The sequence below is a fragment of the Equus caballus genome, chromosome 17, assembly GCF_041296265.1.
Source record: "Equus caballus isolate H_3958 breed thoroughbred chromosome 17, TB-T2T, whole genome shotgun sequence".
Lineage (NCBI taxonomy): Eukaryota > Metazoa > Chordata > Mammalia > Perissodactyla > Equidae > Equus > Equus caballus.
This window is the reverse complement of record NC_091700.1, coordinates 94,719,270-94,743,280: the sequence shown is the minus strand read 5'-3', so window position 1 is coordinate 94,743,280 and position 24,011 is coordinate 94,719,270. Positions and strand designations below refer to the sequence as shown.

The window sequence follows — 24,011 nt, the reverse complement described above, 5'->3', positions numbered from 1 at the left end:
ATGCAAAAAGAAACGAAGTAACTGGAGAAAAATGAGAAGTGGTTTAGGAACACATAAGATCAAGAGAACTTTTGGATTGATCGCTGCAGACCTCGGAGTCCGGTTTAATCCATGGTTTAAATCCTCCAGCACAGACTGGATCTGGATGGCTAGGTCTGTGCCAAGGCCTCGAGGACTTATGAAGTGTGAGGATTTGTGCAAGTTACTCTGGATGTGGAGATCAATGGGACGACACTCCTCATGGAGAATACAATAAGCAATGGCTTATAAAGTACCCACTGCAGGTGCTATGAGATGTGTAAGTACAGAGGGCTCATTGGAACCCAGAAATGGACTACCCATCCCCACCTAGCACACTCAGAGGGGGCTTACCAGGGAAGGTGGTGAGGGCTGTGGAGGTTGAATTCTGAAGAGCCATAGGAGTAGAGTGGGGTTATACAAGAGAGGTTCTCCAAGAAGGGGACCAGCCTGCAAAATAACCCTGAGGCGAACAAAGCCGTGAATGTTCATGGGACTGCAGGTAAGATGTGAATTGTGTGGTCAGCAGAATGATGGCCACACAAAAAAACCTGTGACTATGTCCGATGACATGGCACAGGGGGATTAAGGTTGCACGTGGACTTAGGTTGCTAATTAGCTGCCCTTAAAATAGGGAGAGGCTTTTGCGTTATCCATGTGGGCCCAATGTATCCCAAGCGTCCTTAAGGGTGGAAGCGGGAGGCGGAAGATGGAGTCAGAGCCATGAGGTTTGACAAGGGCTCATCCTGCTGTTGGCTTTGAAGATGGAGGCGCGGCCATAAGCCACAGAATGTGAGGAGCTTCTAGAAGCTGGAAAAGGCAAGGAAGCCTCCAGACCGGAGCTCAGCTCTGTCAACACCTTGACTTCAGCTCAGTGAAACTTGTGTTAGACTTCTGACCTCCAGAATGATAAGGTAATGAACTCGTATTGTTGTTTTAAGCTACTCAGTTTGGCTTGTGGTAATTTGTTACAGCAAAAATAGCAAACTAATATAAATGAAGACTATCTTGAAAGCGCAGAGCGAGGAGCAGGGGGGAGAGAAAGGAAGTCGTGGGTCAGGCCTGGGAGGCTGCTGTATGTCCACTCTGCATTTTGGGTTTTATTCTGACAGTAATGGGGGACTCCTGACGGGCTTAGGTAGGGGAACCATAGGACTGGATATATGTTCTAAAAATGTTACTCAGGCAGCAGAAAAAATTAGAGGTGGCACAATAGTTAAGAGACTTTCAGGAGGGAAAGTCTGATTTGGTAAATATTAATTAGAATCCACACAACTTGCTGAGTGTTTTCACATGTGGGAGGAGAAAGGGCGGCATCAAAAATGATGGAAAATTCCCGAAGATGAGAACCTAGGAGTAGAGGTGAGTTTTGCAGTCTGTTGGTAGAAAATTGATGTTTCCTCTGATGGCCTCTTAGTTTTCTGAGAAGTGGGAGGTAAAGTCATCTGTTGGAAAAAAAGAAAACGGGTTAGAGGATCCAGAGTGAGAATTCTAAGGAAGAAAACAAAGTTGGTGTCATCTGTGAATAGGAGTTAGAATTTCTGCTCAAGGGGAACACAGAAGAACAACGGGCAGCTGTGAAGGCCCAGCTGAGTATTGGAACCCTGTACACTTCATTTCTTATGCCTGAGACAGCGTCCCTCAGATTCTTCACCTGACCAGTAACTAGCTTCCTTAGGATCCCACTCAGGAAGGCACTTGTATCCCTCAGTCTTCCCTGAAAACATGGGTACCCATTGTGGACATTTGTTGGTTTTGCCTGCCTGATATCACTTTCTCCCTTCTCTGATACCTGGAAATCTTTTCCTTTCAACACCTGTTCTCCATACCTGGTGGGGATGAATATCACAAAACCCTGCTTCCTCCCTGTAAGGTTAGACCTGTGATCCCTGGCTGGCCAATTAGAGTGTTTGACCAAGAATTAGCGTGGATGCTGTGAGAGTGAGCCTCTCTCCCCAAAGGGAGAGCTGTAAGGACCAGGTGAGCCTGGAACTGCTGGGAGACTGCTTGTCTAGGAGATAAGCCTGCCTGAGAAGAGACAAGGATGAAGCAAGTTGAGAAAGAGTCCTGAAGTCAGTATTTGAACCCCTGCGTGCTAGTCCACCCTGCGGTATTCACTTCGTTCGGTTTGGGTTTGGCATCTGTCACTTGGAAGAAAAGATTTTTCACTATTAGTTTTCACCTGTGGCTCCTTGTAATTCCCCTCATAGCGCCTCACATGCTTTACCAGTAACTGCCTGATTTCTGATTGTATTAGTTTCTTAGGGCTGTCTTGAAGTACCAAAAACCGGATGTCTTAAAACAGCAAATTTATTCCCGGTTATGGAGTCTAGAAATCCCAAATCAGGAGTTGGCAGGGTCATGCCCTCTGAAGGCTCTAGGGGAGAACCTGTCCCAGACCTTTCTCTTAGCTTCCGGTGTTGCCAGCAATCCTTGGTGCTCCTTGGCTTGGAAGTCTATCACTCCAACCTCTGCCTCCATCTTCACATGGTGTTCTCCCTGTGCGTCTTCATATCACCCTCTCTCTGTTGTCTTACTGCGTCTTCAGATGGCACGCTTCTGTGTCGGTGTCTGATACAACCGATGTCCAAATGTTCATATAAGGACAGCTATTGGATCACCCTACCATGGTATGATGTCATTGTAATTGCATCCTAATTACATCTGTGAAGACACCATTTTCAAATAAGGTCACACTCACTGGGACTAGGTGTTAGAACTTTAATATATATCTTTTTGGGAGGCACAATTCAACCCACAATGCTTGTACATATTATCCACTAAATTGTAAGCTGAGATCAGAAACCACATCACCTTCAGAGTTGTCTTCAAGTGCTAGCTCAGTGCCTGCCACACAGAGCTCAAAGTAATGAATTCTCACTGAAACAAAAGGAAGAGAGCATTTCCACAAAGAGGCAAAGGCCAGCAGTGTCAGCTGCTCTCAGAATTTCAAAGACAGCAACTGTAAAGCACACAGAGGACTAAACACCAGAGACTTGGTAAGTGGTGTGGTTTGAGTTAAAGTAATGTCAGTAGCATGAACAGAAGGTGGAAGATGAAAAACTGGATGAAAGCCATTTAAAAGTCTTCTCTTTGAGGTAATAGAAGGATGATGCTGTTGGGGAAGAGCGCAAGGTTGAAGGAAGACACTCTAATGTTCGAATGCGAAAGTAAGGTTTCTGAGAAACTTAAACATCTATGCAAAGAGAAGAGAAAGTAGATGGATGAATGGCCAGCAGATCTTTTTAACATTGGACTTGATTTCTGGAGAGGCTTGGTTGTACCTGCCGCACCAAGGACACAGTTCTGGCAGTTTGAGCACCTGCCCTTTCTTCAGCGATCCTATTATGACGTTCTGTCCTGGGCCTGTCATTAGATGGCTTTTTTTCCTGGGAGTTTCCTTTTTTCTTTTGTTGTTACATGGGATAAGAATGTAGATAGCATTCATTTCCTCCTTTTTTCTTTGTCTCTATATAACTAATATTTAAAAACTTAAATATAATATTCTTCTGTGGCTTTTAGCTGATTATTCCTATTTGTCCTAAGATATGTTCCCCCCATATCTTCTCCTGTGTTTTGTCTTCAAGATGATCCACCGAGACGATTTCCTCTGGGGAGGTTGTCTACTGGACTAATTTGGACCCCTGTCTCATAATCCCAACAACCTTCTGAGGCAACAGTTGGCACATTGGTTCATCAGTTCTGCTTTTGGACCAACTTTCCCTTCCCTTTTTGTGGAATTATATGATCTGAGTTGGAAGGAACTTTGATTGTCTGGGCAAAGATCTTGACCTCATGCCCAAATCCTTCTAGGCTTTTCCTGATATGTGGTTGAACACTTCTGGTGATGGGAATCGCATGTCTTCACATGACGGTTCATTTCTATTTTCAGATGGCTCTAATCCCTAGAAAGTTCTTCCTTATATTGAACTAAAACGAACCTCTCCACAATTTTCACAAGGTGGCTTGACTTCTGGTGCAACATAGAGAACTGAATCCTTCTTAAATCTGACAACTTGAAGTATTTGAAGACAGCTAGCATGGGCCTCTCGAAATCTTCTCTTTCCTGGGCTAAGCAGTCACAATTTGTCAACATCAGGTTTTTGTTTTTTTTTCCCAATTGTTTTTCAAATGTCAACTTTCCTTCTTCACTATCTTGCCTGTATTTCTCTTAAAGCACCACACGTTGTTACATCTTAAAGTATGGGCACCAGAGTTGGAACAAAGCCCTCTGGGTGGTGTTTGATCGGTAAAACGTAGAGCAGAATATCATCTCCATTTTCTATAATGAGAGAAAATTGCTAGCTATTACACTCCTAGGATACCCTTTTTCTTATAAGCTCCTCTCACCAACCTCAGCTCAGCCTTCTCTATTCTTACCTCAATCTTGTTGTCATGATTGATTTCTTCACTCAATATAAATCTATTGAGCATGTTAAGTATTTTGATGCACATTGGGCTTAAAGAATGGGACAAACTTATCTCTGGCATAAAGGAGAGCAGAGTGTAGTTAGAGTAAAATGCAAGGAAACAATATGGAGGGGACAGGTGGATCAGAAGGAGAACTTATTGCATGAGAGGAAGGAAATACATGAAGCTCAGTAGGAATAGAAGATAGGACATTGATGGATTCGTTCATCCAATAAGTGTTGGTGCGAGTGCCAGCTGCTCTTCTCAGCACTGAAGATAGAGTCGTGAACAAAAGTGTGTGCCTTCTCTCACAGAGCTTGCATTCAATAATGGGAGATGGGGAAAAAGCCCAGATAACAAGCAAACGTGTGATAGCCTTCATCTAGAACAGGATTCTGCAGACTATGGCATATTAGTCAACTCTGGCCTGTTGCCTTTTTTTGTAAACAGTTTTACTGGAACAGAGCTATACTCATTTGTGTCATATATTGTCTTTGAGTCCTTCTGTGCTACAACAGAGTGGAATAACTGTATGCACAGATCATATGTCTGAAAATATTTTCCCTTAAGGAAAAGTTTGCTAAATCCTGATCTAGAAAAATAAGTCAGATAAGGGAGGAGAGGTGAGCCCTGAGGAGGGGTGGCAGAGGGAAGGGTTCCTCTTTAGAGATGCTGATAGAGGAACCCATGCTGATGAGCTGACATTTGAGCAGGCATCTGAAGAATTGCTGGAGCCAGCTGTGTAGACAGCTAGGGGAGAATGTTCTAGGCAGAAGGGAAAGCAAGACCAATGGCCCTGAGAAGGGAATCAAGCTGGATGTGTCTCAGAGTGCCTGAAGCTAGTGGAGGGAGGTGAGTAATGGGAGATAAGGCCAGGCACTCAGGGTGTTGTCCGGCCTTGAGGAGAGCATGGCCTTTACTCGTGGGGTCTGGGAAGCTGCAGCAGATTGTGAGCAGAGCAGCAATATCCTTCACCTGCTGCTGCAACAGACCGTAGGGCCAGAGCCAGAGGAAGGTAGAGGAAAGAGAATCGCAAGGGGTTGGGGGCCGGGGCTAGGGTGCCAATGCTGGAAACACCGGCAAGAGGCCAGGTCTCAGAGATTATCTGAGTAGCGTCAACACAATTTCCTGATGACCTGGGTGTGGGGTGAAGGAGGGAGGAGTTGGCGACAACTCCATTTTTAAAGAATTTTTACTAGGCAATTCAAACTTACAAAAGGCTGCAAAATTACTTCAAGGAACACCAGTTCTACCCTTTACATAGATTCTCCTGTCAAAATTCTACCCCATTTGCTTCATTGTCCCCTCTCCCTCTTGATAGATGCATATATGTATATAACATACACACACATACATAATATATGTATAATACACCTACACGTATGTGTGTATGTAACTTGTTCCAAATCATTTGAGAATTACACTTAACATGGCTTTTTACTCCTAAATACATCAGTGTCTTTCCTAAGAACACGGATATTCTCAAAAATAACTTTTTTGCTTCCTTCCTCCCCCTCTATGTATTTATGCATGTATATGTCTAGGTATTTGTTTGAGCAACTCATAGGATGTACTTGCTGATCACTTAAGATGGAGATACGCTAAGGAGAAGCAGAAGTACTCTTGGGTGGCAGGAGGAAATTGGGAGTTTAGTTTTTGACACGTGAAATTTGAGTTGTCTATTAGACACTCAAAATGTAAAATAGGCAACTTGACAAGAGTCTGGGGCTTCCTAACACTTAGATATCAGAGAGGTTAGGAAGAACAAATAAAGGACCCCAAGAGAGAGTGATGTGAAAATGAACATAGAAATAATCCAGTAGCTGAAAGAAGTTGTGGGAATATTGGAGTTTATTTCAGATTGGAATCATTCCAGTGTGTTCTGCTGATACGGAGCAATCTCGGAGAGGGGGAAGTCTTCGATGATGCAGGAGAAAGGAAAGAATCCCTAGGGTGCTGCTCTTGAGTAGATGAGAAGGGATGGGATCTAGTCCCTGCATGGAAGCCTGGGTCTTCTGTGGTCCTAGGAAGTTCTTCCACCATCACAGGCAGGAAAGCAAGGAGGTGGGTGCAGGTGAAGTTGGGAATGTGGTTGAGAGGGTGTGGAAATTCTTTTGTTCTTCCCAGAGAAATCAAAGACTTGCTGAAAGTGAAAATAGAGAAGATAAAATGATACATGTTTGAGGGGAGAGAAGGTGAGGTATAGTCTTTTAGGAGATAGAAAAAGAGATGGACCAGGAAAATATAGGAGGTTGCTCACAGTGCTGAGGGCCCCGGGAACTGAGTGGCCACAACTGAAACCAAAGCCAGTCACCATGCCTGTGTGTATTCTTCACTCACCTTCAGCCATTCTGGAGAAGGAATGAAGTTCACTTGGACTGAACCAGGGTTGGATTTTTGCCAACAAGTATGGAGGACGGCAGGGAGTTCAGGGTTTATTCCAGCAGTGACTATAATGAGGGAGCTGCAATCCAAGCAGAGGAAGGAGAGAAGTGACGACCTAAAGGGGGTGAGGGAGAGGGAAAAGTTGGTGAGATCAGGAGATTATGGACCCTGGTGGGGGTGATGGAATTTTCAAGATGGGCCATTAGAGAGAGGAGTGGAAAGGTAAGAGGTGGTTAGAGTCTGGGCTTCTGCAATTGAGCTCGCATTCAGAGGGGATTGTTGGAGTCACAATGTTGTAAATGCTATAGTGTCATGGATGGTTTTATGGAGGCAAAAGATGTTATGGGCACTCATGGGAACAGACACTATCTAGGCATGATGGGGAAGGGAGCAGTGTCAGAGAAAGCTGTTCAGTGGGGCCCATGTCTGAGCTGAGTCTTGACGCTTGTAATACGCATTTGACCACAAGGTTTTTGTGGATCTTGCTACTACTTCTGAAAGAGTCGAAATTATTTTTTCATCTTATCGAACAGGTTATTTTATTAAACAGTTCATTTCACGATTTTCTTCAGATCTTTTCTTCGGTTTGCTATGTGTTCTAACTTGCAGATTGTTATATTTTATAATATATCTTTATCTCAAGTGTAGCAGTATTTTAGTTTTGTGCACTTATTGTGGAGGAATTACATAATCTAAGGGATCTTTCAGTCATCTCGAAGAATCCTATTTATTTGAATAAAACTCACCATGTCACACAGAGCACTTAACGTGGCATTATGATTACAAATACTAGAAAACTATTTAACAGAAATGTATGACTTTAAAAGCAGAGAAGTAGCTATGCCTCAAACTTGAAACTATTAATGACATTTGACAACTAGGCACATTCTGTCAAAGCCTGATAGTGGCCCTTTGTTCTTCTGTAACTACTACTTAACTAATCTCAAAATTAGAGAGCTTCATGTTATTGTGTTCCACCAGCCCACATAGAACTTTATTTCATAAGACGTCTAGTTGAGAAACTGGGAAAAAAAAAGAGTCAGGCTTGGTTTACTTGGTCAATCCATTTCAGAGAACATAAAAGAATGTTATCATTGATTATAGAGAATAAATACCAGGGGTAAGATTCAATAAATACACATTTACAACCAATTACTTTTAGGTTTTAATTTAATTTGGTTCTTTGCTTGAAGCAAAACTTTGTCCTAACCTAATGGATAGATTCTTCACTTGTGAAACTTTTAATTACTTAGTAGTTCTCTCAGAAGAGAATCAATCCCATGTTTTTTGCCTCATCATAATCCTTGGATAAAGGCAGGCAGGATCCTTCTGAGAGATGAGGCTTTTTGAAGGAAAATGCATATGTAATTGGTTGTGTGGTTTGGATGAGGAGGAAAGAGATTTAAAATTGGTGGGCCTCATTTAAGGTTTAAAATGCAAGTTTTAATCAAGCACAGATCTTAAAAAGCATAAGGGTCACTGCCAATGATTGGTTGTAATATAACTCCGAGTGTATTTCAAGTGTGTTACATTATCTCTGGAGTTCCTTACTTTAGCCAGATTTAATGTAACTTAATGCAGGGGAAAATATCAATTGAAACACGATACATTCAGCTAAGGTATTCTTTGCATAAAAATGGAAACAACACACTGAAATATCCTGATTCTAATTGCCTGTTTTCCCACTAAAATAAATAACCAAGTTTTGTGAAGTTCTTTATTAGTTTATATAATAAGTTATTGTCCACTTTAGAGCAGAAACTGAGTCATCTTTTGCAAATCAACTAAGATACAATTGTTATTTTATTTCCTTTCACAAATCTACAATACCATACATAAAGGATGGCATATTCATAGTTATTTTAAAAGGTCATTTCAAAGTTTGTCTTCAAATAGCTGATTCATAAATCTTATGAATATCATCTATTCAATAAGCATCATGCAATAGACATGCATTGAGCATTTGTATTTCCACATCACGTGCTTGATACTGGGGACCACAAAGTAAGAGCTTTGCCTAAGCGAAACCTGCAGTCTAGAGCAGTGGTTAACTGAGAGTGATTGTCCCCAGGGGCATTCAATAAAGTCTGCAGACAGTTTTGATTGTCATGATGGAGGTAGGCATGTAGTGTGCACAGGTCAGGGATGCTGTGAAACATCTTACAATGCACAGGACAGCCCCCCACAACAAAGGATTATCCAGACTAAAATGCCAACAGTGCCAAGACTGAGACCCTGTAGTCTAGGAGGGTGTAAATTAACAGCTTCAACTCAGTAAAATAAGTGCTAAAACAGAGCTGTCACGTAAGGTGTGCTGTCATAGCTCAGAGGAGGCTGCACCTGATCTTGATGATGGTGGGTGGAGGTGGGGTTGTGTGGAAGGCTTCCTAAACAAAATGCTCTCAGTGGGGGCTTGAATGCTGAGTAGGAATATGCTTGATGGATGAAGATAGGTGGGTTTTCTAATGGAGGAAATCTCATATGCAAAGTCATAGAAGCTAAGATATTCTAGAATGATTGGGGAATAGCATACTTAGTAGAACTGAAGCTTAGATCCACGTGAGAGTGACGTGAATCAAACTTTGAATCCAGGTGAGGGGCTAGATGGTAAAGAGCTTGGTGCTACCTGGTGAAGTTGGATTGTCACCTCTACCAATGGAGAAGCAGTGAAGAATTGTAAGCAGGGCAGTGACCTGATTACATTGAGTCTTAGGTCCTTTTGCCAGTTCTGTGGAACATGGCTTGGGACTGAGATAATTGGAACCAGTTAATTTTCTAGAGCAGGTGAGAAATAGTGAGGTAGATGAGGAATCTTTGAAGATACTTAGGAGGCAGAAATACCAGGTCTTTGTAACGAAGTTACTGTGAGTGAGGAGGAGAGGAGAGTCAGAAACATCCCAGAAGTTTTTGGCTTAAGATGCTGAGTGGATACTGGTGTCATTACATGAAATAAGAAATAAGTGCTGAGAAAGATGGCTAATTCAGGTTTGGACTTGGCGCTGCTACCTCGGGGTCATCGGGTCAGGAATGAAAGGTTGGGGAAAGGAAACTATGGCTGTACTTGTGAGTACTCAGGAGTAACTGTATAAATCTAGAAGGAAAGGGATTCAGTGACAGGAATCTTAAGAGCACAGACTTGAGGCAAGGCAGCCATAGGTGGGTCCACGAAGGAAACAGGATTGACTAGAGGTGAAGAATCAAGGAAGAGTGTTGTTAGTGCTATAGACTGAATGTTTCTGTTCTCACAAAATTCGTATGTTGAACTTAATCCCCAATGTAATTATACTTGGAGATGGGGCCTTTGGTCATAATCATAAATGATTAGGTCATAAGGGAGGAGCCCTCCTGAATGGGTTAGTGCCCTTAGAGAGACCCCTGAGGGCTCTCTTGCCCCCTCTGCTTTGTGAGGACAAAGGTAGAAGACATTCATCTGTGAAGCAGGAAGTATGTCCTCACCAGACACCGAAGCTATCTGGGCCGTGTTCTTGGACTTCCAGCCTCCAGAACTGTGAGAAACTTCTGTTTATACGCCACCCAATCTGGGATTCTGTTATAGCAGCCTGAATGGACTAAGGCAGGGAGTCTAATTAGGACCGTTTCTGGAAGGGTACTCTCATCAGTGTCGAAGATGATAGTGATCAGCTTGCTTGCAGCCCATGGAGTTTGGTGACATAGAGGTCACTGGTCACGTCTGAGAGAACAGTTGTGGTGGTAGGTCATGTCAGATTAAAGGGGGTTAAGGAGGGCCTGGTGGGGCAGGGAACATGAGACAGTGCTCCTTTTAAGGAGACTTGTCCATAAACTGAGAGCTAGAGGAGAAATGGCGATGCTTAAGGCTGGAATTGAAGTGAACATACTTCTCTGCTGAGATGCAAGGCCAGGAGTGTTTTACTATCTCCTCTGATTTTTTTCTATGGTTTTTGATATTGCTATTTTTGAGAGATTATAATTGTTACTAAGACTGTATTGAACCATCAACCTCTGCTAGACATAATACCAAGTGCATGAAAGGATGTGGACTTGATTGAAAACATTCAGCATTTCGGTTTCCTCACAACAAAAGGGGGACATTCCTTTTAGATTAGATGAAGCTCGGGTGGGAAAGCAGTTCATGGTCAGAGACAAGCAGCTGAGAGGAGTGTGGGTGCCGTTTGTTTTCTGTTGGGGGTGGGAAGCACAGAAGGACAAAGAAGTAAACTGTGAATTGCGCTGCAGGCGGCAAGATGGAAAGTACTGTGTTTTAAAACTCTTCCTAGTTTTAGTGACAAAATGAAAAGCAGGAGCCAGACCAGAAAGTAACTTCCTACTTTGCGTGCTGAAGACTCAGTTATAAGCATTTAGTTGGCTGTGGGAATGCTGTCTGATGGGAGGTTCCACTGAAGCATCCTCAACTAAAATGAGAGAGAGATGGTTGCAAAGACCTGTGATAATACGTTCAATGTGCGGCTGTTAAAAAGAATTCGGTGTGACCTCTACGATGTAGTTCTTCATTAGCCATCCTATACCGTTATGCTGCTCATTGTGTTGTTTAAACTTTTGTTAATATTCTTCCACTGACCTTTTAGATTCTAATTACCTGATACAATGTTCTCCCTACCCTCGTAACTCTTCATACTTCACAGCATCCATTGAGGTGCTTGATACTTAACAGGCAGCCAAAAAATGTGTTTTGAAATTGAAGTGAAATATACTCACTAGAATACACCATAAAGGGAGGAGAAGCAATCAGATATGATAAAAATGAATGTATACATCTGGTATTTTTACTGCTATGATTTACTTAAAAGCCTATAAAGCAAGAATCTCTGGACTTTCGGGTCTATTGTCACTAAGCTTCCAACATTCATTTATTGGGCGTGATTTAAATTCTCCAAAGGAAATGGGGAGTTCAGGCTTTATAGAATCCATTACAGATTCAAAGAGTTAACTCTTGCTTTATTACTTATAGCTTCTCCTTAATTGGTTCATCTCTAAAATGGGCAACACACCGCCTGCTTCACAGGGACGATCCAAACGTAAAACAAAAGGAACATTTGTGTGCTTCCTCTGGAGTGAGGGATTGAGGTTGCTTGTTTTGTAGAGTATTTTGGGAAATACTTTAGTGAGAGTGTTTTTGCATATTGATAGAGTGGAGGGACAATGTTGGTGATTCATCATCCTCCTTGGTTGGAAAATAATTATCCTCAGAAGTTATCTATGGTAATAGGCTGAAAAAAAAAATGACTGTTTAGATGTATTGAATACAATGATTTCATTATATCCAGTATCTTAAAATTAGATTGAACCATTTGAAAGCATCATTTTTATAGGTCAAAAGTTGAGTATAGGCAATTTCTTCTGGTTCTACTTCAGACAGAAACTACATTCTTCTAAGAAAAACATTACATTTCAAATTGTGACAGACAAATAGAAAGGATGGGCTCATATGCATTCTCCTGTAAAGCATTTGCCCAAATAGCATCCATCCAACATGGAGATAGGCATTTTTCCTATTGCTTTCAAATACTTGACAGAAATTATAATTCCCCCCCATAAATTGAAGTTATGGGGGCACTTTTTTGAGGTATAGCTAAAGTTGGATCAGATTAACGTTTTAGAATATACAAGCCAGGCCACAGGCACTGTTTAGCAGAGTTCGTAGAAACCCATGGTGAAGTTTATTTGGATGTTAGAAATGGCTTTAGAGTGATGCCCATTTAAAACAAAAAAAACAAACTCAAATCCTTATCTTAGCAGACACTGTCTCCTTTGAGAAATACTATTATCTTTTATTCACTAAATAGAACAAATCAAGTTCCAAATGCCATATTGAAATCACTGTGCTTTTGTTGTTTTTTATTACAAGAAGAAAAGAGTCTAGTCTTTCTCTTTGCCTTTGAGTGTTTTATAGAGGAAGTCAGGCATTATTTTGTTTATAATTAAAGACTATGTACTAAAGCACAATTTGAATAAGCAACTTTAATTAATCAAGGAAAAAACCAACAACCTTCTACACCCATGTTTCGGTTTGTAAGAACAAGCAAAAAGGGTTTTCTTTTTTCCCCTTTGAGGTTAGAAGCAGGTCAGGTCAGTAATTGGAGCTGGCTAGTCATCAGCTGGTTTGACCTGCTAGGCTAGAATTTTCTTTACTACGGGAAAGTGTAATCAGAAAACCAGATGTATCCCCATCCTGAGACTGGAGCATAATGAAAAGCAGGCAGTTCATTTATTTTCTCCAAGCCTTTCAGATCTTCATTCAGCCATTGGGGCTTGACTCTGCACCGGGCTGAGGAACTACAGTGGGAGGCATTATTTAACTGCATCACAGTCCAGAGATGTAGAAACTGAGATTCAAATGTTCACTGTCTCGAATCTCTTATTTCCTTCAAAAGTTGATAGCTATTTTGTGCTTTTTGCCTGAAAACAAGGGACAAGCTAGAGATTTCCAATAAATAAAGCTAGGAGCCTGTCCATTATAGGTTTATTGTTATATAGATTATGTATCCTACAGATTATGTATCCAGTGATTGGGGCGGGGGGATGGGAGAGCATGCGCCTCTGAGTGAGTGGCAGGGAGGGTCACGTGCAGTTTGAACAAGCATAGTCGATATAACTGTTTCATAACACAAATCTACCTTACTCTGTACACTTACTTGTCCTACTTTTATCCTAAAGCTTCCCATGTGTTTCCCAACTCCATTCCCTATTAAAATTCATGTGTGTATCCTAGTTTTCATAAAAAGAGGTCATCTAAAAGTTAATGTTTAACAAAATTTTTGTAGGTACAGTCTTGCATATCCTGATACTGTTGGAATGTTTTATAAACAGGTTTGAACTGTTTTTTGGACATTAACTGTTCAAAGGCTCTCTAATAAAGTAACAACTATATTTATTGGAAGCACAAATGAATAAAGAAAAGCATTCAATTTATGAAGCGATTAGTCTATAGGGAGACGTTTCAAAGACCAAAATTAAGGAGGATTCCTCACCACAAAGTGCAGAAGGGACTCCCCTTTAGACTTCTGAAGGGCTTTATCATGTGGGGTGAAAGGGTCAGCACTGTTCTTTTCCTCCCCCAAATAATCTACAAGGAAGTTAGGTCAGAAAAGGATCTGAAGACTCAAGATACTTAAGTATCATACATTTGAGTCAAACTGGAATTAAGCCGAGGAGGAAAGAAATCTGGGATTCTTTAGTTTCTGATTGTAATTTAGTGAAGGTGTTGAAGGAAATAAGTAAAGCCTGGTGGAATCTATTCTTTTATGTGGCTTGGATATGGTTTAAAGAATTGAGAGGAAGATGGGGTATAGAAATTCAAATAAGAGATCTGTGAAAGCGGTTGCCGAAAACATGCATTCTCTTTGAATTCTTACGCATTGCAAATATTTAGTTATTGAAATACTTTAAGCTCAGTGAGTAAATTTATTTGTACCTACAGTAGATATCTCAAACTCTTCAAGATCAGCTATCTCACCCTTTCAAACATCTTGTCCCAGGAACCATTCCTGGAAACGCAGAAGAGAAACTGAAGTGTGTTGAAGCAACTCCATTCTTCCCAGCTTTCTGGAGTCACAAGGCTGGTTGCTTTTCCCCAGATCCGAGATAGGAGAGGGAGTTCTCTTAGGAGGCTTTAAGATTTTAGGCATAAAAATGATTTATGCTAGATTGGATTATGACAGTGTAGGATTGTATCCTATGAAGCTGTTCTACTGTAGGGAAAAAAAATGGAGGTAGTTTGAATTGGTGTTCTCCACGTGGCTTAGGCATTTGGAATGAAGAGGAGAAGAGAGAGGAAGCATTCCAGCTGGATTTTTGGTAATGTCCACCCTCCTTGCTTCTGAGCAAGTGTAAGCTGCTCCCACAGAACACCACTTTCTCAACCTGACCTTTTCTCAGCTTCCCTTCCTCTTTCCCTCTCTTATTGTTAATATTTTCAAGTCCTCCACCCTCCAAGGCTTTTCAATACTTAAAACCATAGACAGCTGGGAAGGAATGGGTAAAGATTTCAGTAATTGTGGTTGGGAATCACTTATTAATTTAAGGACCTGGGTAAGTAAGTAAGTTGCCTGTGTGGTGAAACTGGCTTATTCCAGGGAAACAGTTCAGTTAATATGTTTGGGTTTACCCTCTGGAATTTAAAAAAGTCAACAATTTCCCAGAATGAATTTCTTTGTACTTTTTTACTTGGAACACTGGTTTGACTGCTGAACAAATTCCCTTTTTTGGCTTGGCAAAAGTACGTTAAAGAAAAGAAAATGAAAGGACAGGGAGAGAACAAAATAGCTATGAACAAAGGCAGGATGCTGGAAGGAGCTTCGGGTATAATTCTCATTTTCTGCAGATCTTTCCCCGGCTCATTCTCTGTCCTGAATCATGTCTCTTCTCGGATTGGCCTTAGGGAAGATGGTCATCCCAGGAAACTTGTCTCTAATCTTCTGAGCATCTGTGTTGCTCCTCACACAGGTGCGACCCCTCTCCCCTCTCTGGACCTAAGCTCCAAATAGTTCCTATTTCTTTGTATCTTTCTCATCCCCATCAAAAAGATACCCGTCCTGTGCAGCATCCCCTCAAGGTCCTGCTTCCTAAGGTGACCACTAAAACCTGATAGACTCATTCAGGCTAATGTGGTCATAGAAAACTAGATCCCTGACTCGGATCTAACCCGAAGGAAAACTCACAATGGAGGGCTTTTTAAGCTTTGGTCAAAGGAGTGAAAACTGTCCTGTAAGCCCTGTGACTTTGTGATGTTCCTCAAGTTCTGTCCTACAGACTACTAGCTTGAGCCACCATGATTTTAATTCAGTTTGCCCTTTTAAAGTTATTTCCTTCTTTCCTAATATATCTTCATCCCACTAACTAGAGTGCAACTTTAAAAGCACATGAAAAATACGAGAGTAAGTCATATAAAATTTTATATCTAAAAATGCTTATTCCACTTAATGTAGATTTGAGGTCTCTAAAATATTATGGCAGATGTATACATCGGACATTTAAAAGGAAAACTAAGCTCTACTTCTTAGAGAAACATGAACTGAATTGTGTTGAGAATTAAATCTAGGCAGATCTTTCAGTTTTGCCTTCTGAAAATGTTTCAAATATCTCAACAAAATGTTTTATCTCAACTGCAAGTACATTGTAACTTCTGTCAACCACGTTAGGATAATATTCTTAAGAATGTAAATTCTTGGGTTTTTAAAGTAATTCTGCATCAATGTATGTGTTTAGAACTAAGAATATCTGGGAAATTACTATAAATTGAAATGATGATTAAGTAGAAATAAAGATGAGGGGGGAAAAGACCCATGATTCAACGTTATAATGATGTGTGACTGAATTTTTGTTAATTTCGTGTAGGATTAATTCTTAACAGTTTATGAAAATGACGTCTTAATGTCTCGTACACGGAAACTAATCAACAAAGTTCTTTACTGTAATATTGATGTATAGTAACTAAAAATATAAACTTCTGACCAAAGGGTATTTAATTTGAGTGTAAAGTTCTCATTTAAAGCCTGTGCACAGACGAGTAAAGATAAGTCACAGTCAGATTCTAGAATTTATGACCACCTTGGGTAATAAATTGGAGATGGCAGTTGCTCTCTCTAATTGGAAATGTAGTTACTTATACTATTTCTGCAAGAAGAATGAGAAAGTAAAATAGAATTGTTTGGGTTTCACTTCTGAGTCAACATAGATGGCTCTCATTTGCTGAAGATGAGTGATGAGAAATAGCACTAGTATCATTAGCATTTGAGTGTAATTATGTATTTTTAATAAAGTTATAATCTTATATGTAACCGTATAAATTAATATATAATTTATGCAATATACAAGTAGAGAAAAGGGTATCATATTACTGTCAAAGGAAAAGGTATAATACCACAAAGCAAATGATTAATGGTTTTGATATATGCAAGATAAACATGGAAATTAGAAAAGAGAAAGTAAATATAAAAAGAATGAGGAAGGCATTGCTGCACACTAAGTAGCTTAAGAAATTTGAGAGTACTGAAAGTGAAGGTCCATTGAGTTTTCTCCATTGAAGTTTTTTCCTTAGAAGGAGGATATTAATATTCACTATATTTACTTAGTTGATGTCTGATACTTAGCTGCTTCTATTAACACCACTTCTGGTTCAGGAGACTTGATGTTTTTAATTATATTGCAATTGATATTTGTGTTCTTTCTTTCGCTTGTCACCCACTCCTCAGGACTCTGCTCCCCATAAAACCACAGAGGGGAAAATGCAATGGAGAATATGAGAACAGTTGAGTCGGGAGCCACTGTGGCTGCTCTCCAGAGCTCTGATGTAGGGACTATGGAACCCCGTGTGGAATGGCAGGCCGGTATATTGTTTTAGCAGTCATGAGGCAACAGGCTGACTAGTTAATTTCACCAACCTCAGAGCACAATGTAGCTTAACAAATAACCAATGGAAAAGTCTTTGTAAATATTATTGATTGCATTGTCACATGTTTGCACTGGGATTTATTGAAGCACAGATTTAGAAAGCATTACATGGAATTGTCATAAATTTTGAGTTTATAGGACTTGGTAAGAGCAATATGTCTAATGTATCTTTTTGGCACAGAGGCATTACATGGTTCAATATTGAAGCTTATTTTAATGTTTCAAGGTGTCAATATCTTCTGTTTTGCTAAGCAGGTAGGTAGGTGTATGGAACATATAGCGCAATGAGGAGGATACAAATGGATGAGTTAAATAGTTAATCTATCATGTGTGTCTTTGTAATGTGGGTAGACTCTTAAGTATTTCTAAACAAAACTTCAAAACTTATCCATGCAGATAAGTACTGTCCTTCAAACACCTTCCTTGAGATTTAGAATTTGTTTAATGATGTTACTTAAATCTCTTGGAATTGACTTCAGAGTCACTTTATGAACTAAATAACATAATGCCTGTATTTCTTTTTGAGTACAGCACTTATTTCAACCAAGTAGCACTGCACAGCTTGATTACTCACCCTTAGTCAACAGACTTGCCTCTGTATGGCCGTTGTGTGTGTGTGTGTGTTTTTTTTTTTCCCCCTTCCAGAAATAAAACCCACAAAGTGTGAAGATTGTCCACCACTGACAATATTCCAAAGAAAGGCTTAGGAAATGATTCAAAAGAAGAATGCCAAACATGGAAATGCTTTTGAGTAATGGCAGCATCATGGGGATGACACTGTCATGAAGCCATAGTGGGAATGTGCAGGCAGCTGACAGGCCAGGTCTGCTGGGATAGGATGGGGATTTTTCTCCAAAAACTTAGGGAGACTAGAGCAGCAGAGGGGTGTGGTCCCCATTGCCTCTTAAGCCAGTGCCCAGCAATCTGGCACGGCCAGACATCAGACCCCAGTGCAGGGGTGCTAGAGGAGGGACCCCAACATTGGACAGCATGATTGAGGATGCCCCAGTCCCTCTACTGGTGTGAATAGGGCACTGAAGCTCAGGACTTGTAGTGGCAGAAACTGTGGTTTGAGCTGCTAGCTCAGCCCTTGACCCTGAGTGATTCCTAAGCACTGGTCCATGCTGACTTGCAGGGGGCTCGCTAAGAGGCTGTTCTGCAGGGAGTCGGTATCCAACCTTCCCTCCTCTTAGCTCTGTCCTAAGTGACTACTTTGAAGGCGACGGCATGGGCTTATCTAGTAACTAGATTGAGCGGTAAGTCCTGGATCTAACTATGCACAGAACTCTGACCTTGGAGAAGTCACTTTACCAGCCTGAGCTGCAGTTCTATACTCTGTAATACCACCAACCCAGTCCTAGAATTCTTTCCTTTTGCAATGTCAAACTCTCTGTGTGACTAAGTACCTAAGGACTCTTCATACCATCGCTCATTATTTCAGAAACTCATGTGAGGGGAGAAAAAGCCTTAGCTTTAGTACAGCACCTCATATATCATTTACCTAAATGATAAATACCCAGAACATGTAAGATCAACCTAGTAAAACCAGAGCACATTTTACTGTTGTGCATTGTGGTAGCAATTTTAAATTTCATAGGAGCTTGCTTTCATTTTATTTTTTTAAATAAATTCCTATCTCATAATCCCTTTAGGTTATCAAATAGTCAAAAAAAAGTATTCATAAAAGCTCCTGGTGGGCCTAAATGAGTTACAGGCACATCTTACATGTGTATACTCTGGTCAGACGAGCTTTCTTCTCAGCGTTTCAATTTTAATAAGTCTTTTATGGAGCTCGCTTTGTATGCGGCAACTTTCTCCACACGTCATGTGGATTAGGATTTCTTTTTTGAAATATGCCTGGATTGCACACCCTGACATGCTTATAAACTAAATGCAGAAATGGCACTGCAGAAATAATTATTTCACGCACAGCATCCGCAACTTATTTCCACTGTTTGACCTCGCACACATTGTTCTCATTTCCACTCTTCACAAGACATTTGTTCTTTTCGCTGTTCTCTACTTTAAGTAGATGAGGTTCATCTGGTTTGTTGATGTTACGAGATCTGGAATTCCCGTGTGAATGGCTCTGAAATCATATGGGAGCACTTTACACCGTGTCTTTGCCTGATGCGGCACTACCTTGTATCATCTAGAATGAGTTAACATGATATTAAATTACTCCTTTTTATGTCATTCACATTTTTTATTCTTTGAGGACTTTTGTCTTCCTATTTGTGAAGGGTGCAACTATGACACTGAAAGAGGAAACCTTGTAGCATTTATTTGGAGCTTGACCTTTATATCAAACTATGTAGATCAGTGTATTGACTTCAGGTTTGGGAGAAGGGATGCTGAAAAGCGGAGTTAGAGGACGTTCCGTTATTTCGTTTGATCCATCTAGTCAGGTTCCTTTTAAACCTGTTGATCTACCTTACCTCTCAGAAAATGGCCTGAGCCTTGCCAAACAGTGTCAACTGACTTTTCTAGAACATTAACTCTGCCTAAGATAATGTGGGTCAGGGATTCTTTATGTGAAAACAAGCAGATTATCTTGGTTAAGCTCTTATTTTAACTAATTACAACCTAGTAAAGTTAAAGATCACCACAACTTCATTCAAGAGCCAAATTATTAAAACTGCCCTCGTTTTACTTTTCTTATTAAAAATCTGTGTTCAGTAAAATATGCAAAGGCTGGAGCACTGGTTCTCAGACCCAAGTGTGAGCAATCCCGTGGAGAGCTGGTGACCAGGCTGCGTGTCCTGCCCCCAGGGTCTGATTCTAGGGGGCGGGGCTGGAACTTGGCAAGTCTAAGGAGTTCCCAGGTGAGGCCATGCTGCTGGTCTGGAGCTCACACTGGAAAACCACTGAGGTGGACTGAAGGGGAGAAAGGGAAAACTGAAGGGCAGGCTAACCCTAGCTCTATGTGAATAGATGTAAAAATGACAATATAACTTAAAATAAGACTTAAGATTCAAAAACGCCAGAAGCTGGGTTCAAATCTAAATCAGAATGCGAGGATACAGTTCTAAAAAAACTACAAGCACTTGAGCGTAGACTCTCCCTGTTACTTCCTTCCCCATAATCACTCGTACTCACAGACCCTGGTCAGAATCCTCCAGGACCAGAGATTCTGAGAGTTGGAAAAGACTGTGGAGCAAAACATTTTAGCAAGCCTAACTGGAGGGCAAATGAGTGTCTTCCGAGGAAGGAACATGGGCTAGGATCCAGCACGCAAGGCTTTGAGCCTCTACTCTGCACTTAATTTCTGAAGTCTTTAAATTAGAGGACACAGTAAGACACTCCCAGCTTCCTTTGGAAAGGAAGGAAATATACTTGTCCTTTGTTCAGCTGTGATATCAACACCTAACGAAGCCAAGGCTAGATAAGCAAAATGACCATCTGATGGAAGCTACAGGGCTACTGAGCCTGCAGAACAGAGCTCTAAACCAGAATAAATTCATATCCATATCTAGAGGAAAGTGTTTCTGCTAGACAACTGGTGAGTCTGATGGACTCAGAGTCTCACATGCTTATGTCGATAGCACCCCTCCAGAGAAGAGTGGTATACTGGCTGAGAAACTTTCAAGTGTCCTTTTCCACTGGTAAGTGTCCCAGGGGCAATGCTGATGGAAGCGGCCTTAGCCAAGAAGCCTCCAGCGTTGTGATCCTAATGGAAGAGGTCATCTCTTCTTGCAAGTGCACATCTTGATGCATCTTCGCCTGATACCATTAAAATGCCCAATTCTTCTAACCCCGTGGTTCTGAGTCTGTGCTCACAGCAACATTCTAATCAGGATCTGGCTTTCCCTGGGTAGGTCTGCCAACTTCAAGTATTTTGGTTTCTGCAGCAGTAAGTTCTCATAGTTAATGAGTAAGCTGGCTTATTATAGTGAGCTGAGCACACAGCTCTACCCGGTCCGAGTGCAGTCAATCTCCTTGGTACTTCAGTGAGGAGCTCCTGACTATGACTTGATTTGTCCTATAGCTTAACCTTAGGGACCAAATGTGCTGGTCATGCTGAGTCTGTGTGGCAGTTTTATTTCTCTGAAATTATTAAATTGGCATTCTTGCTTTATACTTTAGTCTAATGAGCTTGGAAAATGTGCTTCTGCCCCTGAGTAGCTGCTTGTAAAGCTAAGGGCCAAACCTCGGACCGTGGTAAGTCCTCCGAGCCCTTAATGCCATGTGTGGGGCCCTTGGGAGCCAGACCACTGGGCTTGGTCCTCGGTGGCACTAACTAGACATGACTGCGTGGTAAGAATCAGCATTTAGTTGTCTACATATACTAGCTGTTGTTAGAGTACAAATTACTCCACTCTCTTGGAAGTCTCACATAATAGGTCTGATGTCTGTTCTGACTTGGAATTTAATAAACTTCGTAATCTACTGCAGGTTTTGGTTAAAAACCTCAAGGGAGAAAATGCCCATAATTAAGACATTACAGATTTCTGCCTCCATGTGACTTACACTTACTGACCGTTTGCACTGGAGTTTACTGCCATTGTCCCCTCATCCACAAAAGCATTTCCTTTGCCTTTAGCAATTCCTACATCTCCGTTTGTTTTGTCTCCATTTCTTCTCCCCTCCTTCATGAGGATGTGACCTGTTCAGTCACACAGGGCCCCCCTCTCAGAGAGCCCTAAGCTTCGCTTAATGCTCTGCCATCACTTTCCTGAAATGCTTAGTATTTCTTGCATGAGGGGCTGCACTGGGCCCTATAAACGGCCACCTATGTGCTGATGACTTCAAACTCTGTATCTTGACTCCAAAAGTCACCCTTAACCTCCAGATGTCATCTATATAACCTAAAGGCCATCACCATCAGGATGGTAACATTTCATAACTGAAAGCACTATCTTCCTTTCTTGAGCTCAAGAAGGCATTTCCCAGCTCAAATGAAGGAGCTCTCACGTATTCAGAATTCAAACCGGAAACCTTGAGTGTTCCCTCACTCCTTCCTTTCCAGCCCGGCAGTTAGTCACTAAGTCAGATAACCCATCCTCCTAACAAACCCTTATTTATGGCCTCTCTTCCCTTCCTGCTGTCCATGTATAACATTTCCCTGTGTCTGTGTCCTCCTCAGTAGTTGCCTGTCCCAGGTGTTCTGTTCCTCCCACCCACATCACCCTACTGACTTCTCAAAAAGGCATCTCTGGCAACATCCCTCTCCTGTTTAAAATGCATCAAGATAAAGTCCCTATGCTTTTCATGGCACACAAAAATGTCCATTTGTAATCGTTGCCTCTAATTATAGCTTAATCCTTTCACACAGTGCGCTCAGCTTGAGCTATACCAAACTGGTGGTACATTTTCTAACACTTCCAAAGTTTCCATGCTCCTGTGGTGGTTGGCCTTTGCAAGAGCTGCTCCTACGGCCTGGGTTGTCTACTGCCTTTCAACTGCATAGTGTTAGACATTTTTATCAAGATGAAGCCTAGATATGGCTTTGTAACCATCTGACCTCTCCTAGGGGGTCAGAGATGTGTCTCTCAGCCTGGGCTCTCCACCTTCAAGATTTCATTAGGGCCTGATCTCATTGAACTAAATCTTGTCTTCCTCCCTAGGAGGTGACATCCTTTAAAGCAGACAGTTCGAGTCATTCAGCTTATCAAGTGCCATTATGTCGTAGGTGCTTGAGAACTATTTGTGGACTGAAGGAAGAACCTGTGGCTACAGCAGTGGTTGTCTGCCATTATACTGGGAAAAGCTTGTACAGTGGGGGAGCCAACTGCACCTTGAACACCGGCTCTTCCACTTTGTAACTGATCTTGGACTCAGTGCATTGCTCTGTGCCTAAGCATTGTCTTCTGTAAAATGGGTACAACAGCAATATCCACATCGAGGGGTTGTTGTGAGGATTAAACAAAATCAGACAGGTGAATGCTGAGAATGATATCTAGGACTTAGCTAATATTTATGGTGTGTTTACTATCATTATGACTTGTAGACATTCCCACGGAGAGATTACAGTCATTTAATTCAATAAGTATCTGTGGGAAAATGTTGTGTGTAATACTAGATACAAAGGAAGACACTGAATAAATCTTATACTCTGTTCCTGTTCTCAGGAACGTCGGGTTTTTTCCCATAATCGAATGTATTTGCAATGGCACCATTTGAGAATGGCAATTCATGAATTCACTCCTTCCCTCATCTATTCCACAAATACCTGTTGAGCACACAGTATATGGCAGAAACTGGTTTAGGTGCTGGGTAGAGAGCCGGGCATCAGCCCAACAGGGTCCATGCTGTTGTGGGCAGAGGCTTATATTCTAGTGGAGAGAAAGCATGGTTTTATTAAAATGAGCAGTAAGTCCAATAAGAAAAAGGGGTGAAAAAGCAAATGCTGGAGGATTCACACTCGTTCTGGTCCTGGAATGGTGAGCCTGTTGTGAGCAAGGAGCCCCTCTGAGAGGCTGCTTGCTCCCTGGGGGCAGACACAATGTCTTACATTTCTGGGTGCCCCACTGCAATGTCCAGACTGTCCTCGTACTCCAAAGAGAAGGATGAATTTAAAAGTATTGCAAATGAGGCAGGAAGAACGGAGAGCAAGATGAGCAAAAACTCAGAAACGGTCATGGGCTTGGTGTGTGTTTCTAACTTCAGCCCTGTCATCACAGAGAATCTAGATCTCCACAAAGTGGGAGGGCACTTGGTCCCTTTTCCTGCCTGAGTCTCCAGGACCTAAAACTCTATCTGGAACCAGTAGCCGTTAGAATTACAATTTGTTGACTGAATGAACGGAAGAAGGAGCTTTGAAAGTTAGTTTGAAGAATTTGGAGTGTTTCCTTAGTCAGTGCCATTAA

At 41.4% G+C, this 24,011-nt stretch overlaps 1 long non-coding RNA gene across 1 annotated transcript in view; it reads right to left on the bottom strand.

Moving 5' to 3' along the window:
- Positions 1-1,098: 1,098 nt before the first annotated feature.
- LOC138918567 (uncharacterized) overlaps positions 1,099-24,011 on the bottom strand; it is a 41,440-nt gene continuing 18,527 nt past the window's right edge. Inside the window, exons 4-5 of the long non-coding RNA XR_011428083.1 lie at positions 6,769-6,928; positions 1,099-1,463 (exon numbers count right to left, since the gene is read on the bottom strand). This is a non-coding gene — a long non-coding RNA (uncharacterized lncRNA). The remainder of the gene's footprint in view (positions 1,464-6,768; positions 6,929-24,011) is intronic.